Here is a 13,438-nt window from a genome sequence, read left to right on the forward strand (position 1 = left end):
GTATTAGATACGCAGCCTAGCCGTAGCTACGATGCCCAAAAGTTGTTGTGTGGTGGACTGTACTGTTAACAAGCAAAACAACCCAAATATTCGTTTTTTTATATTGCCTAAAAGGCAGAAGGAGGGAGAAAAACGATTGAAATGGCTCCAGGCGATCAGAAAGAAAGACAAGGATGGACAACGTTGGGATCCTGACAGCAAACATGTTTACGTCTGCGGTCTGCACTTCATCACTGGTAATGTTGGCTAGTTTAACTAGCTAATAATAGGTTACGTCTATTCTACATTTTATAATCACCAAAATGTCAAGAGCCGGTGGCTATATGGAATTCCACAGTTAGCTAAACCTGTCTGAATGGGATCACATTCTTCAAACCCATATGTATTTTTATCCATTAAAAATCATAAAATGGTCCCTCCCCCCTGAATATTTGGTCACATGCTCAATTTTGTTTATCTTTCCTAGAAACAAGGGGTAACTACCCCGGTCTCCCTTACCCAGTTAAAATGCAAACATTGTTATCACATTATTATTGTCATCCTTATTGAGTAGTATATCATGCATTATTGTATGCAGTCATGTGTAATCCAGTAAAAAGTAATAATTGAATAAAATGCAAACATTTGTTGAAAATGTAGCCTAGTTCCTATGTCTTTTCCCCATGGCTGCTCTAGGTCATGATGTGTGATTTAATTTTTGCCTTTTATCATTTCAGGGTGTAATGCAAAGGACCCCATGCACCCGGACTACTGTACCTTGAAAGGACACTGGCCACCGATACTGCGAATTTTTCGCAAATATCGGTTTATGTCCGCAGCAGCCAACGTAGCGACATAGTTAGCCATTTAAACCGTGTTCAAACTTGCCGGCTTCTATCCCCCTCTAGCTCCCCCCGTTCTAACGTTCGAACGCGGAAGTGCAGTGGTCTATGGCGTCTGCTATACCGCAAAATCCATTGCCGACATTGCGCTTCTTGCATTCTGGGTTTCGGGAAGGGAAAGAAAATGACACCCCCTCCAAACTTTTCAGATATCTAGTATCCGATTTGCAGATCCCATAGGCACACCGTGTCAGCATTTTGCTGTGTGTCTGAAAGCTTGACGGACCTCCCTCACATAGAAACCGTTGCTAAGGTAGGATTTGACAAGCACCGTTCTGGGGCGGTACTTTGCGAAAGGTCAATTATGTTACACAAAATCAGTGCAATCCCAGTGTAGCCTCAATACAAACCGTTTAAGTGCGCTAACCACTTAAACCGAATGGCTTTAACGTCAACAAGATAAGGGCCACGCATCTTTGATGCTACACAATTCCCCAATGTTTCACTGAGTAAGCTAGCGCTTAGCACTAGCTAACTATTGGCGTGAGCTATCTTCTAAAACATTCAACATGACACATTGATACAATACGTACCAAAGTACAGGCTATTCAAACATTAGACATTCTTATAACCCCGACTGGTTTTATGAAGAGTATCTTAACAGCTATCTGATCCAGCGTTATCTATTCCCTTCAGTGGTTAGCAATAAGCTAGCACAAAAACGTGCTTTACTCACCGGAGTTCCAAATACTTAAAACTCGACAGACCTTCGTCTCGTAAGCTCACAGATGAGATTCTGATTATACATAACACTTTTCAGAATAAAAAAAAGGTCAACACTCTAACTTTCTGAGGATAAAATTCAGTCGTTGGTTCAAGAGCACAATTTCCAGGATGTTCAGACTGGTGGTGCAAAGGGGAGAAAGGGTGAGTCGGGCGTTATGGAGAGTGTTGCTGGTGAGGATGAGGTGGAGGAAATAGGGTGTGACACTGACTCTGTCTGTATCTCTGTTACAGACTCACTGTCACAAATTGGAGATCTGTACTCTACTAGAGAAAAAAAAACGACTGCGTGTAGCAGTCTCTACCCTAGTGAGTTGCATAGTGCGCCCCTTAAGGAGCGGCATGTCACTACACCTCTAAATCAATGACTATTAGTAGCCCTATATGTCATATGGGTGGGTTACACACACACACACACACACACACACACACACACACACACATACACACACTCTCACACACACACACTTACACACACACACACACACACACACACACACACACACACACACATATATATATATATATATATATATATATATATATATATATATATATATATATATATATATATATATAGCTTTGTTAAAAGAAACACTCAACGGTAGGGATAGTGCGCAACAAATAAGGAGTGAAATAATCCAGTTAGTCAAGTAAATTCTCTATGAGATAGTACAAGCCTGTTTCATGCTATAAGCAATCATCAGCTTGCCTCGAGGAAGAGTGCTGTTCCGTTGATAGAGTTGCAGCTGTGTACACATGGAGGTCTACAAGATAAGGCAATGTTAAATAAAGACAAGTGAAGTAGACTTACCTGCCCGAGTGTACATCCATACCAAAAACATAAAAGTTTCCTTCAGAGTAAAACATGGGGAGGGACATTACATCATGTATGCCAACACAGGCAGCATTAAATGTTTTGAGTTTGGGGATGTGGGGCACAAGCGGCGCGCTTGCTCTCACAGGCTGGCCAAGGGGCGGCCTGAGCCGGGGACCGGGCTGGCCGAGAAGCACACTAACACAGGTGTGCCGGGGCTGTGGAGACAGCAGACACTGCAGCCAGCCCCCCCCCCCCCTCGCCGATTGAGCTTGAGGCAGGGGAGGGATGAGGGATACGTCGGGCAGGCAGATAATCAGGCAGGGAAATGGCAAGTTGATATAGGCAGTGAAAATGTAATTAATGATAGCTCGGCTATTCTCGAGTGTCACCACAGAGGAAAGGAATGGAGTAGAGGCAAAACCAGCAGCAGGGAAAAGCAGCTGAAAAGGGCCAGCAGCTGGACCTAACCATAGTCAGGCTGGTGGTGCAAAGGGGAGAAAGGGTGAGTCGGGCGTTATGGAGAGTGTTGCTGGTGAGGATGAGGTGGAGGAAATAGGGTGTGACACTGACTCTGTCTGTATCTCTGTTACAGACTCACTGTCACAAATTGGAGATCTGTACTCTACTAGAGGACATTAATGTTTTTTTTTAGATGACACCTTTGGAATATCTGACTGTTTTCCAGATATGGAAACATTTATTGAAAGCGTGTCGACGTTGCAGAAAACAGTTGGTTTTGATTTGTTAGATGAAAAAAAAAGTTTCCATTTGAGAAAACGCACAACAGCTCTCAGAAAGATGTGCCAACAAAAGAGGACGTTCTAAAAGGTTAAAGACTAAGTAAGTTAGGTCATGTTGAGTGTGTTGCACTGGGTGATTTTCCTCTTACTGCTGCTGGAGGAGCTCCTGATTCATGGAGCCAGACTGGATGTCCACGATTGAAGCTCTCCACGATTTCCCCAGAAACTGGTTTCCACCAGGAATATCACCCTACACCGCATAGTGGCTGCTGCAGGATCGGGACTTGACAACACCAAGGCACTAGCTCAGCTGCCCAACATGAAGTCTACATCAATCAATCAAGTTGCATTTTACATGCCACACAAGAGACTTTTTAAAGTTATGGATCAAAGAACCGTCGGCTATATAAAATGCAGTCCATTTACCATCTGAAGAAGAGCTGAAGATGATGAGGGACTATGACAGGGGAACAGCGCATACACACAGCGATTAACTCCCCCCCCCCCCAGAACTTGGAGTATTATGCTCAGTGGGAGATGATGAAGATCTTCTTTTCTTTTTTCTAGTTTATGTAATGAAGGGAAGTCCTGGCTGTATTATTGGCTTTTGTTTTATGTATTTATTTATTTGTTATGTAAATTGTGTAAATATAACATCCATTGCACGTTGTCTGTCTTGGGAGAGAGATCCCCCCTCTGGTTGTTTGAAGTTTTCTTCCCATTTTTTCTTCCTGTTAAAGTTTTTTTTTTTTTTAGGGAGTTGTTCCTCATTCGATGCAGGGGTCGAAGGACAGGATGTTGTGTTGCTGCAAATTCTCCTGGTGGAAATTTGTGTTTGTGATGTTGAGTTGTGCAAGTAGAGTTGACTTGAGTTTGAAATCCTGTTAGTTGTTACAAATACTTGTTTAGACTACTTAACATTAGAACGACTGGGATTTCACTCCTACCTAAAATGACCATGGGCGGTCAAATTGACGGCCGGTTTTTAAATGCTATAGTCAAGATAAATACCCAGTTGAGATATTAATGCATTGCATATGGTAATATGTCTGTTAGGAAACGACCGACGCCAAAATTAACAGTTTAACAACTATAATACTATTTTAAACAATTTAAACTTCGGAGAGACATGGTCGAACTTGAATAGCAAAATTGAAAAAGTGAAAATTACCTGAAAAACAAAACGGAAAAAACACATATTGCTAATCTAGCAAATGTAACAAAGCCTATAAAATGTGAAATGTAAAAAAAAAGAACTAAAAATAACCATTTAAACGGTCCCAAACAACGACCGGAACTTAAAAACTGTTAAAACGACCATGGGTATTCACAATGACCGCCCACGGTTTTTAATGGGACTTTTTTTCTGAAACCGTTTTCATTTTATGCACTGGATTACAAAAAGACGAATATGATTGAATATCAGCTATTGGACTGGAAAGTAAACTGAATAAATGTACTTTTAAAAATCTCTCTCTCCCTCTCTCAGTCAATGAGGGGCAATTGGTGTTTAATTCTGTTTTAACATAATACTTTGAACCCTTTAGGAGTTTGTGACTGACCACTTTTTAAAGTTTTTAACATCTTTTACTATTACCAATTTTATTCGAGTATTATTCCTTTTCTATCATTTTCTTTTTCTGTGCATTCAATCCCCCGCCCAGTTATTTTTGCATGGAAAAAAATCTGTGTTTGCCTGTCTCTTTTTTTCTCTGAATCAATCTGGGGTTGTATGGTGGAAGATGACCTCTCTTTTTTTGGACGTGTTAATATAAGGGAGTTACATTAACGCATGCTGATGTTGTGAAATGGATACGTCATCGTTGAAGTTTGGTTTTATGTAAAATAAAGTTGTATAAAATTATCTCTGTCTCCCCCCTCTGTGTCTCTCTCTCCCTCTCTCTCGAGCGGAAGTGAGTGGAACTGCGAGTGAGTGAACGGAGTGACGGCGTTTTTTGCTTCGGTGTGAGCGAAAATTCTATGCTTTCTCTTTATTTTCTGTATTTATTTTCGTGAGTCGTTTGTTGTTAGGTGATGGTGGTTAATTTTTTTCGGGTGTAGTTTGGTAGTGCGGTTGGCAGCCGGGTACTATGCCCGTTGTCAGCAGTAGTGCGGAGCTGGAGAAGCGGACACGCCGACATGCGGTTAAAATATTGCCGAGTGTCGGCTGCTCAGCGGAGGAGGCCAGCTATGCTGTCGGAGAGGTTGTCGGTTTTGAAACTGAAGTCCGCTTCGCGAATGAACAAAGCTATTGTCATTTTTCTAGATGACGTGGCCAAAGTTGAAAAAAGTTGTCGAAAATGGCGTAGTGATTCGCGACTCTTTCACCCCTGTTCTCCCGCTGGTGAACCTGGCTAGAAAGGTCACTATTTCAAACGCGCCTCCGTTCATCAAAAATGAAGTGTTGGCCATGGAGCTGTCCCGTTTCGGGCAGCTGGTGTCCCCCATTAAATTAGTTCGGATGGGGTCCAAGTCGCCAAAATTAAGACACGTTGTGTGTCAGAGAAGACAGGTGTTTATGATCCTTAAGGACAGCACGGATGATTTAAACCTGACTTTCACTTTCAAAGTGGACGGTTTTAGTTACAATGTATTTGCCACCTCTGAGACGATGAAATGCTTCGGGTGCGGTGCAGAAGAACATTTGGGTCGGTCTTGCCCTGAGGCCTGAGAGCAGGCCAGCTCGAGCCCGCCTGAAGCACCGCAGCCTGAAGCCGAGTCTGACTCGCCCGGTGCACAGCAGTCTGTAGAGGAGACCGAGGCAGACACGCAGGACAGGGAGCAGACTGAGAAACAGGACCAAGCTAAGAGTGGAAATGATGCCGATAATGCCCAGACCAGAGAGAAACCGGAAAAATGTAAGCTGACAGAGGAAAAGAAATGTGACAAAGGTAAAACGAACTGCGACCAAAGTGTGGTCAGTGATGAACTGATGGATGAAAACCTGTTTCCGGAGGAGAATGGTCTAACAGCTAAACGTAGTAAAAGGAAAATGTCTGACAAAGAGCAGGGTGGTGCCAAGGCTAAGAAGGTGTTGGATGATTCATCAGATGAGGAAAGTGAGTGGACACCATCACAAGAGGATGAAACCATTTTTTAGCCCCTTGAGAAAATTGGGAAATTTTTAACTGAAACTAAAGGGCAAAGGGCGGTTAAAACCGAAAAGTTCTCCCCCGATTTGAGATCTTTTGTCAGGTCTGTGGCACGGCTGAGGAAGGAAGAGGGGGCTTTCAGTGACCAAAAGATTTACCGGCTCAAGAAAATTACGACAAAAGTCAAGGCACAATTAATCGTCGATGATTAAGACACAATTTGTTCTCCTCATATTGTTTGTATGTGCTTTTCTTGTTGCAGAGACAACTTCATTCCCTTTCATGGCTGATTTGAAGATAGGGTCTTTAAACATAAATGGAGCCAGGAGCGATGTGAAAAGAGCTTCTGTTTTCAAATTGGTAGAAATGAAAGGGTTGGATGTGGTCTTTATTCAAGAAACTCAAAGGACGCCGTAAATGAAAGTGACTTGAAAAGGGAGTGGCCTGGGGAGGTCATCCTAAACCACAAATTAACTAACAGTGGTGGCGTTGGTGTGCTGTTCTCAACGAGTTTCAGTCCCTCTTCTTATGAGGTAGAAGAAATAGTGTGTGGTCACATTCTAAAAGTCACTGTACAATATGAAGGTGCAAAATTAATTTTTGTGAATGTTTATGCCCCAGTTTCGGGCATTGAGAGAATGAGACTGCTGAACATCTTATGCAATGTAATTCACAATTGTACCGATTTTTTTTTTTTGTTTCTGGGAGGAGATTTCAATTGTACGGAAAATGCCAAACTAGACAGGAATAATCTAGAGCCTCATCCTGCTTCTTCTGCCAAACTTAGCGGTTGATTGAAACCCATGGCCTAAAAGATGTTTGGAGAAGTTTTAACAGGAGTGACAGGCAGTACACTTGGAGTCACTGCAAGGACAATTTGTTATTTCTGGCCAGACTTGATCATCTTTATTGTTTTAAACATCATTTTGGTATCTTTAAATCAAGTCAAATAACTCCTGTTGGTTTTTCTGACCATTGTCTTGTTCAGTGCTCTTTTTTCATTCAGAATGTTAAAGTACATGTAACGCTTTCTTGGTATCACTTTATCTGAGATACAGCGCCCTGGGTCTTTTAACATAAACCCTGTTTTGTTTTTATGTAGGTTACCCTATTGTATTTTTAAATCACGTCAGGACACAGCGCTGTCGCTCGACACAACCTCTCCGTGGCATTCTTTATTTAGACTGACACAGCATCAAAGGCAGACCCGATCAAACAACCCAGAGCCCGCAGGCATCACCAATCGATCCCAGCACAATAGAACAGCACCAAATCAAATGCAGCACTGTCGATGTGTGCATACATAACATCCCCCCCCCCCCCGGCAGGATTTCAAACATGAAAGGTTGACACAAAGTCCTCTAGGTGGCCAGGGCGTAAACGTGTGCGAACAGGTCGCGGGGCGGCCTGAGGCTGGGCAGGCCGAGGTGGGGAGGGAGATGGCAGGGGAAGCTGAGGCCCAGAAATGTCTGGGGCCCGTGTAGGAGCTGCATGAAGCCCCGGGGCGTCTCGCCATGCTGAGGGAATGGCTATGGTTGTGTCACCAGCTGTGTGTGGCGGAGCTGACACCTTCCGTAGACGACTGGAGTGCCACCGAGTGCCATCGCTGAGGAGGTAAGTGGCTGGGCCCAGCTGACGGGTGACGTGGAGAGGAGAGGACCAGTATGAAGCCATTTTATTGTCCCTGTGGGGCCTGCGGACCCTGACCCAGTCTGACACATTGATGTCTGGCACCCTGGTTCGTTTTGACTGGTCAAACCGTTGCTTCATCCGCGTCTGCTGACGAGTGACTGAGGCTCTGACCCCAGAGGGAGGTGCCTGAGGTGTGGAGGGGCGGAGCCTGTCAAGGGGCATGCACAGTTCCCGGCCTAGCATGAGAGGGGCTGGGGAGACGCCTGTGGTCGAGTGCTGTGTGGCCCGATAGTGCAGCAGAGTGTGACGGATGGCCTGCGTGAAAGAGCACCCTTGGGCCATGTGTGCTCTGAGGCCGTTCTTCAGTGACTGGTGAAAACGTTCAACGCCGCCATTGGCCTGGGGGTGGTAGTACGCAGTGCGTATATGACGGATGCCCTTGCTTTCGAGATAAGCAGTGAACTCAGCAGAGACCAGCTGAGGGCCGTTGTCAGTGGTGATGGCCTTTGGGAGGCCCCAGCGAGAGAAAAGAGAGTCCAGGAAGTCGATGATGATCTGTGAGGTCACAGTGCCGGAAGTGGTGAGTTCAGGCCATTTTGAGTGTAGATCGTAGGCGACCACCATGAAGCGTTGGTGGTGGGGAACTCCATGGATCTCACCACAAATGTCCAACTGCAGGTGTTCCCAGGGCTGAGAGGGCCAGGCGAGAGGTTGCAGGGGTGGGGGAGCCTGGTGGCCAGTCTTGCCACTCACAAGGCAGGCAGAACAGTCCTTCACCAGTGCCTCAATATCTCTGTCTATCCCCGGCCACCACACCAGGTCTCGGCAGCGCTGCTTCAGTTTCACAATGCCCAGGTGGCCTTCATGCGCCGTATTCAAAACACATGCACGGAGAGCAGCTGGGACCACTGTGCAAAACCCACGTGCCACGCAGGTGTCGTTCCAGCAGGAGAGCTCCTGTCTGACTCGGGCGAACGCAGCCAGCTCCTCTGGGACCTTGTGAGGCCAGCCGTTCTGGATGTAGGTGCGGAGCTGGGAGAGGACAGGGTCCTGTTCGGAGGCTGCCCTCAGCTCCTGCAGAGAGACAGTGGCCTGGAGGGGTGTGTGTAGCATTTGGACAATGTCCTTTTCCACACAGTCAGTGTCCGTCTGTGGAGCTGGGGTGGAGACAGAGCGAGAGAGCAGGTCGGCGACAACATTGTCTCTGCCTGGGGTGAACTGCAGGCTTAAGTTGTACTGGCGGAGGTGGTCAGACCAGCGGTGCAGCCTCAGGGGTTTGTGGCCTGTCCCAGATGTGGACAGCAGCGCTGTCAGGGCCTGGTGATCTGTGCTGAGGGTGAAGGAGCGGCCATAGAGGTAGAGGTGCCACCTTTCACAAGCCCAGATACAGGCTAACGCCTCACGCTCACCCACGGAGTACCGCTGCTCGGTCAGGTTGAGGGCACGGGAGGCGAAGGCAATGGGCTTCTCCACACCGTTCTGGGTTTGAGACAGCACGGCCCCTATCACTGTGGCTGATGCGTCACAGGTCACAAAGGTGGAGCTGGAGATGTCGAAGTGAGCCAACACTGGTGGTGAAGTCAGTTGAGTCTTGAGATCACGCACAGCGTCACTGCATGCCTTTGACCACACCCATGGCTCGTCCTTACGCAGCAGCTGGTGCAGGGGGGCTGTGGTCGCAGAGTACTGGGGAAGAAACCTCAGGTAGTAACTTGTCATACCCAGGAAGGAGGCGACCTGGGCGGCCGAGCTGGGCTCAGGGATGGCCTGAATGGCGTCCACGTTGGATTGTAGTGGAGTTACACCGCTCGCTGACAGCCGGAACCCCACGAAGTCGATGGCTGGCACAGAGAGGACACATTTCTCAGCATTGAGAGTTAGCTTGTGCTTGGACAGGGCTGCGAAGACCATGTTAAGGTGCTTGTCGTGGATTTCACTGGTGGGCCCGTGTACCACTATATCGTCCAGATAAATGGCCACGCCCAGTATGCCAGCCAGCACGGAGACCATGATTTTCTGGAAGCAGCTAGGGGCGGAGCTGAGACCGAAAGGCATCCTGGTGTAGCGAAACACTCCTGCATGTGTCACAAAGGCTGTGAGGTTTCGGCTGCTGGGGTGGAGGGGCACCTGTAAGTACCCCTGTCTGAGGTCGAGCTTGGAGAACACCTCAGAGCCATAGAACTGAGCAGTGAGTTCTTCTGAGGTGGGCAGTGGATACTTATCAGGGACCACTGCCTTATTTACTGCACGTAGATCGACGCAGACACGCAGGCCCCCCGACTTCTTCTTAGCCACCACGAGGTTTGAGACCCAAGGTGACGCGTCCACCGGTTCAATGATGCCAGCTTCCAGCAGTTGTTGCAGCTCGGCGGAGACCCCATCACGGAGAGCCAACGGGATGCGGCGCAGTGGTTGGATGACAGATTTCACAGCAGGGTTGAGGGGAGATTGATGGGTGAAGGCGGAGAGGCAGCCCAGCCCCATAAACAGCGATGGCCACTTCTGCTGCCAAGGTGTGGCGACAGTCAGGATTGCTGCCCCCCTTGTGTGTAAGAGGGAGAACCCCAGAGCGGAGAACAGGTCCAGGCCCATCAGGTTGGCCCCACGGCGTGCCACATGAAAAACTGCATTGGGCACCAGCTTGGTTCCATAGCGGACAGTCACTTGGAGAGAGCCAACCAGATCGATTTTGGAGTCACCATACCCACAGAGGACAGCTGAGGGTGCGGACAGTGGCAGTGAACCGAAAAATTGACTGTAGGTATCAACATTCAGGAGAGACACACTTGCACCGGTGTCCAACAGCAGGGGGATGCACACATCATTAATGTTGACTGTGCATGATTTGAATGACACTGGCGCAGAGCTCACCTTGTGAATGACGGCGGTTGAAGACTGGGGGGTGTGGCCCTCTGACCCAGCCGGGGAAGATCGACAGACGTTGGCAAAGTGATTGTGCTTACCGCAGCTACGGCATGTCTGGCCACGGGCAGGGCAGTTCTGAGCCCTTGAAACATGAGACCGAGACCCACAGTTACCACAGGACTGTTGAGGGCGGGTCCGAGAACGCCGTCGTTGCAGTTGCAAGACGTCCCCAGTGGAGTCGGCGCCCGCCTCGCTCTGGTTGGGTTGCGTCCCGAGGGGCAGCCGTGAGTAGAGGGAGGAGTCGTTGGCAGCTTGACTGGAGGTGGCCACTTGCTGTGTATTTAGCATAGCAGCACACTCAGCTGCTCCCTCAACCTGTAGTGCGATGGTAATTGCTCTGGACAGCAGCAGATCGTCTTTTTCCAGCAGGAGAGTCTCACGCACCTTTGCGTTGTTGGTGTGTTCGATTAGCTGGTCGCGAACCATCTCGTCCTGAAGCGCGCCAAACTTGCCTGAGCTAGCTAGCCCTCGCAAATTAGCTACGTACTGCCGCACAGACTCACCAGGCAGTTGGTGTCGCTGACGGAATATAAATCGCCGAAGGAGGGCACTCTGTGGAGCAGCGAAATGGGTGCTCATAAGTCCCACAGCTTCGGCAAAGCTTGTGACGTTCCCCAGAGACCCGAGCACACGATGACCCTCTGCTCCCAAGCAGTGTAGCAACAGAGCCGTCTTCCTAGCCTGGCTCACGTCGTCGAGCCCTGAGGCGATGATGTAATTTTCAAAACTATGTAGCCAGCGAGTCCATGGTACCGGAGGCTCGCCAGGTAATGCCAGGAAGGGGGCAGGTGGTGGGAGGGAGATATCAGCCATCCTCGTCGCCATTATTGTATTTTTAAATCACGTCAGGACACAGCGCTGTCGCTCGACACAACCTCTCCGTGGCATTCTTTATTTAGACTGACACAGCATCAAAGGCAGACCCGATCAAACAACCCAGAGCCCGCAGGCATCACCAATCGATCCCAGCACAATAGAACAGCACCAAATCAAATGCAGCACTGTCGATGTGTGCATACATAACATACCCCTTAAAGGTAAGTAAAGTATTAATTGTCTGCCAACTTAGGATATGATGATACAAATGTATTTTTAACTTTAACCTTATCCCTATAAAATCCTATAACCCCCTCTATTTATTACATATTTATTAACAGGACAATGAGAAAAGTGAAATGACCTTTCATGAAGATGTATTATTTATTCACAGTAGAAAATAATAAATGAAATAAAAATATAACCCTTTTTAGTGTTCTTTTAAGGCACTAAGGAGTTTCACTCAACAACGAAAATATAGGCACTAACCCTTTAAACCTGTATTCACAATTAGGAAACATTAATAATCAATTTGAATGAATTTACATTCACGATGAACACTCGACAGAAACTAACAACAATTAAGTATTCACTGGTGTGGGCCCACTTAATAAAAATAAAAACAAAAGCCGGCAATAAACAAATAAACAACCCCGTTGCAGGCCTGATGGGAGCTGGGTTTGAGCACTGTAACCGTGGGTGACTCACCCCTGATGAAAAGTCAAAGGTCTCTGCCCTTTTTAATGTCCATGACGGCCTTCTCACGTCATCTGCTCCGGCGATGACTATGATGAAGAAAAATCCACCTCGGTCCTAGAGGCGATGAAGAGGGGAAACAGTGGAGCTCCCTCGTTGCCAGAGGTGCAGCCGTGCTTTCCCGGTCACACTGCGCTGTCTGGTGACGCTGTGTGCAGCCTGTGTGTAGATATTAACTGAAACTTAACTCTGGTGTATTTACACCGGGGTTACACCCTCCCCCCTTTTAAATGTCTGGATGCCCTCATCAGACAGTTCTCTTTATGGGACCTGATGGGCAGACTAGTCCCCCTTTCTCTACACTTGGAACACTTGATGGTAAAGCTGTAGGAAGCTGTTGGGGACTCGGTGACATCTGGTGCATTACCGGTGAGGTATAATTTCATCCCTCGGTGCACAATGACAAGTGGCTGGTCAGTGGGCTCTCCTGGTTCATCATAACTCAAACGAATGACTGGCTTGACTGCTCGTTTAGCAGCGGGGACACTGCCAGAGTCCAGCCCATCATTGGGCTCACTAGATGTTGGGACATCTCCCACTTCCAGTCCTGTGTCCCCCACAGGGTCCTCTGATGGTAGTGTAACACTTTCAGCATACTCCTCCCCGTTAGCAGCTGGATCAGGCATCCTTTTCTCGTCGTGAGGAGTACCAGATGCACCATTCACTTCCAGGCCAACTTCACTGGGCCTATCATCCTCAGGGTTTAAGGACCAAGAGACAGGGGGCAGAATTTGCCAGTCACCATGTGTGAGCCCTGTGGAGGAATAGTGGAAGTCCTCCTCTTCACTCTCTGAAACACTGTGCTCTGGGTCACCAGCTGTCTGTCCCTCACTCCATTGTGCTCTTTTCTGAGTAGGGGCACTGGAGGCTCTAGTTGATGGTCTCTGAGAAGGGTGTGTCTCTTCTCGAGCTTTTGGCATTCTCACTTGGAACCCTATGGGAAGAAGATGGTCTCTGTGGAGCGTTTTTACTATTCCTCTTCCACCTTCAGGTCTCACCCTATACACAGGTAAGTTGGGCAACTTTCCAATGACCATATAGGGCTGCAGGTTC

This window comes from Lampris incognitus, chromosome 9, assembly GCF_029633865.1.
Source record: "Lampris incognitus isolate fLamInc1 chromosome 9, fLamInc1.hap2, whole genome shotgun sequence".
Taxonomy (NCBI): Eukaryota; Metazoa; Chordata; class Actinopteri; order Lampriformes; family Lampridae; genus Lampris; species Lampris incognitus.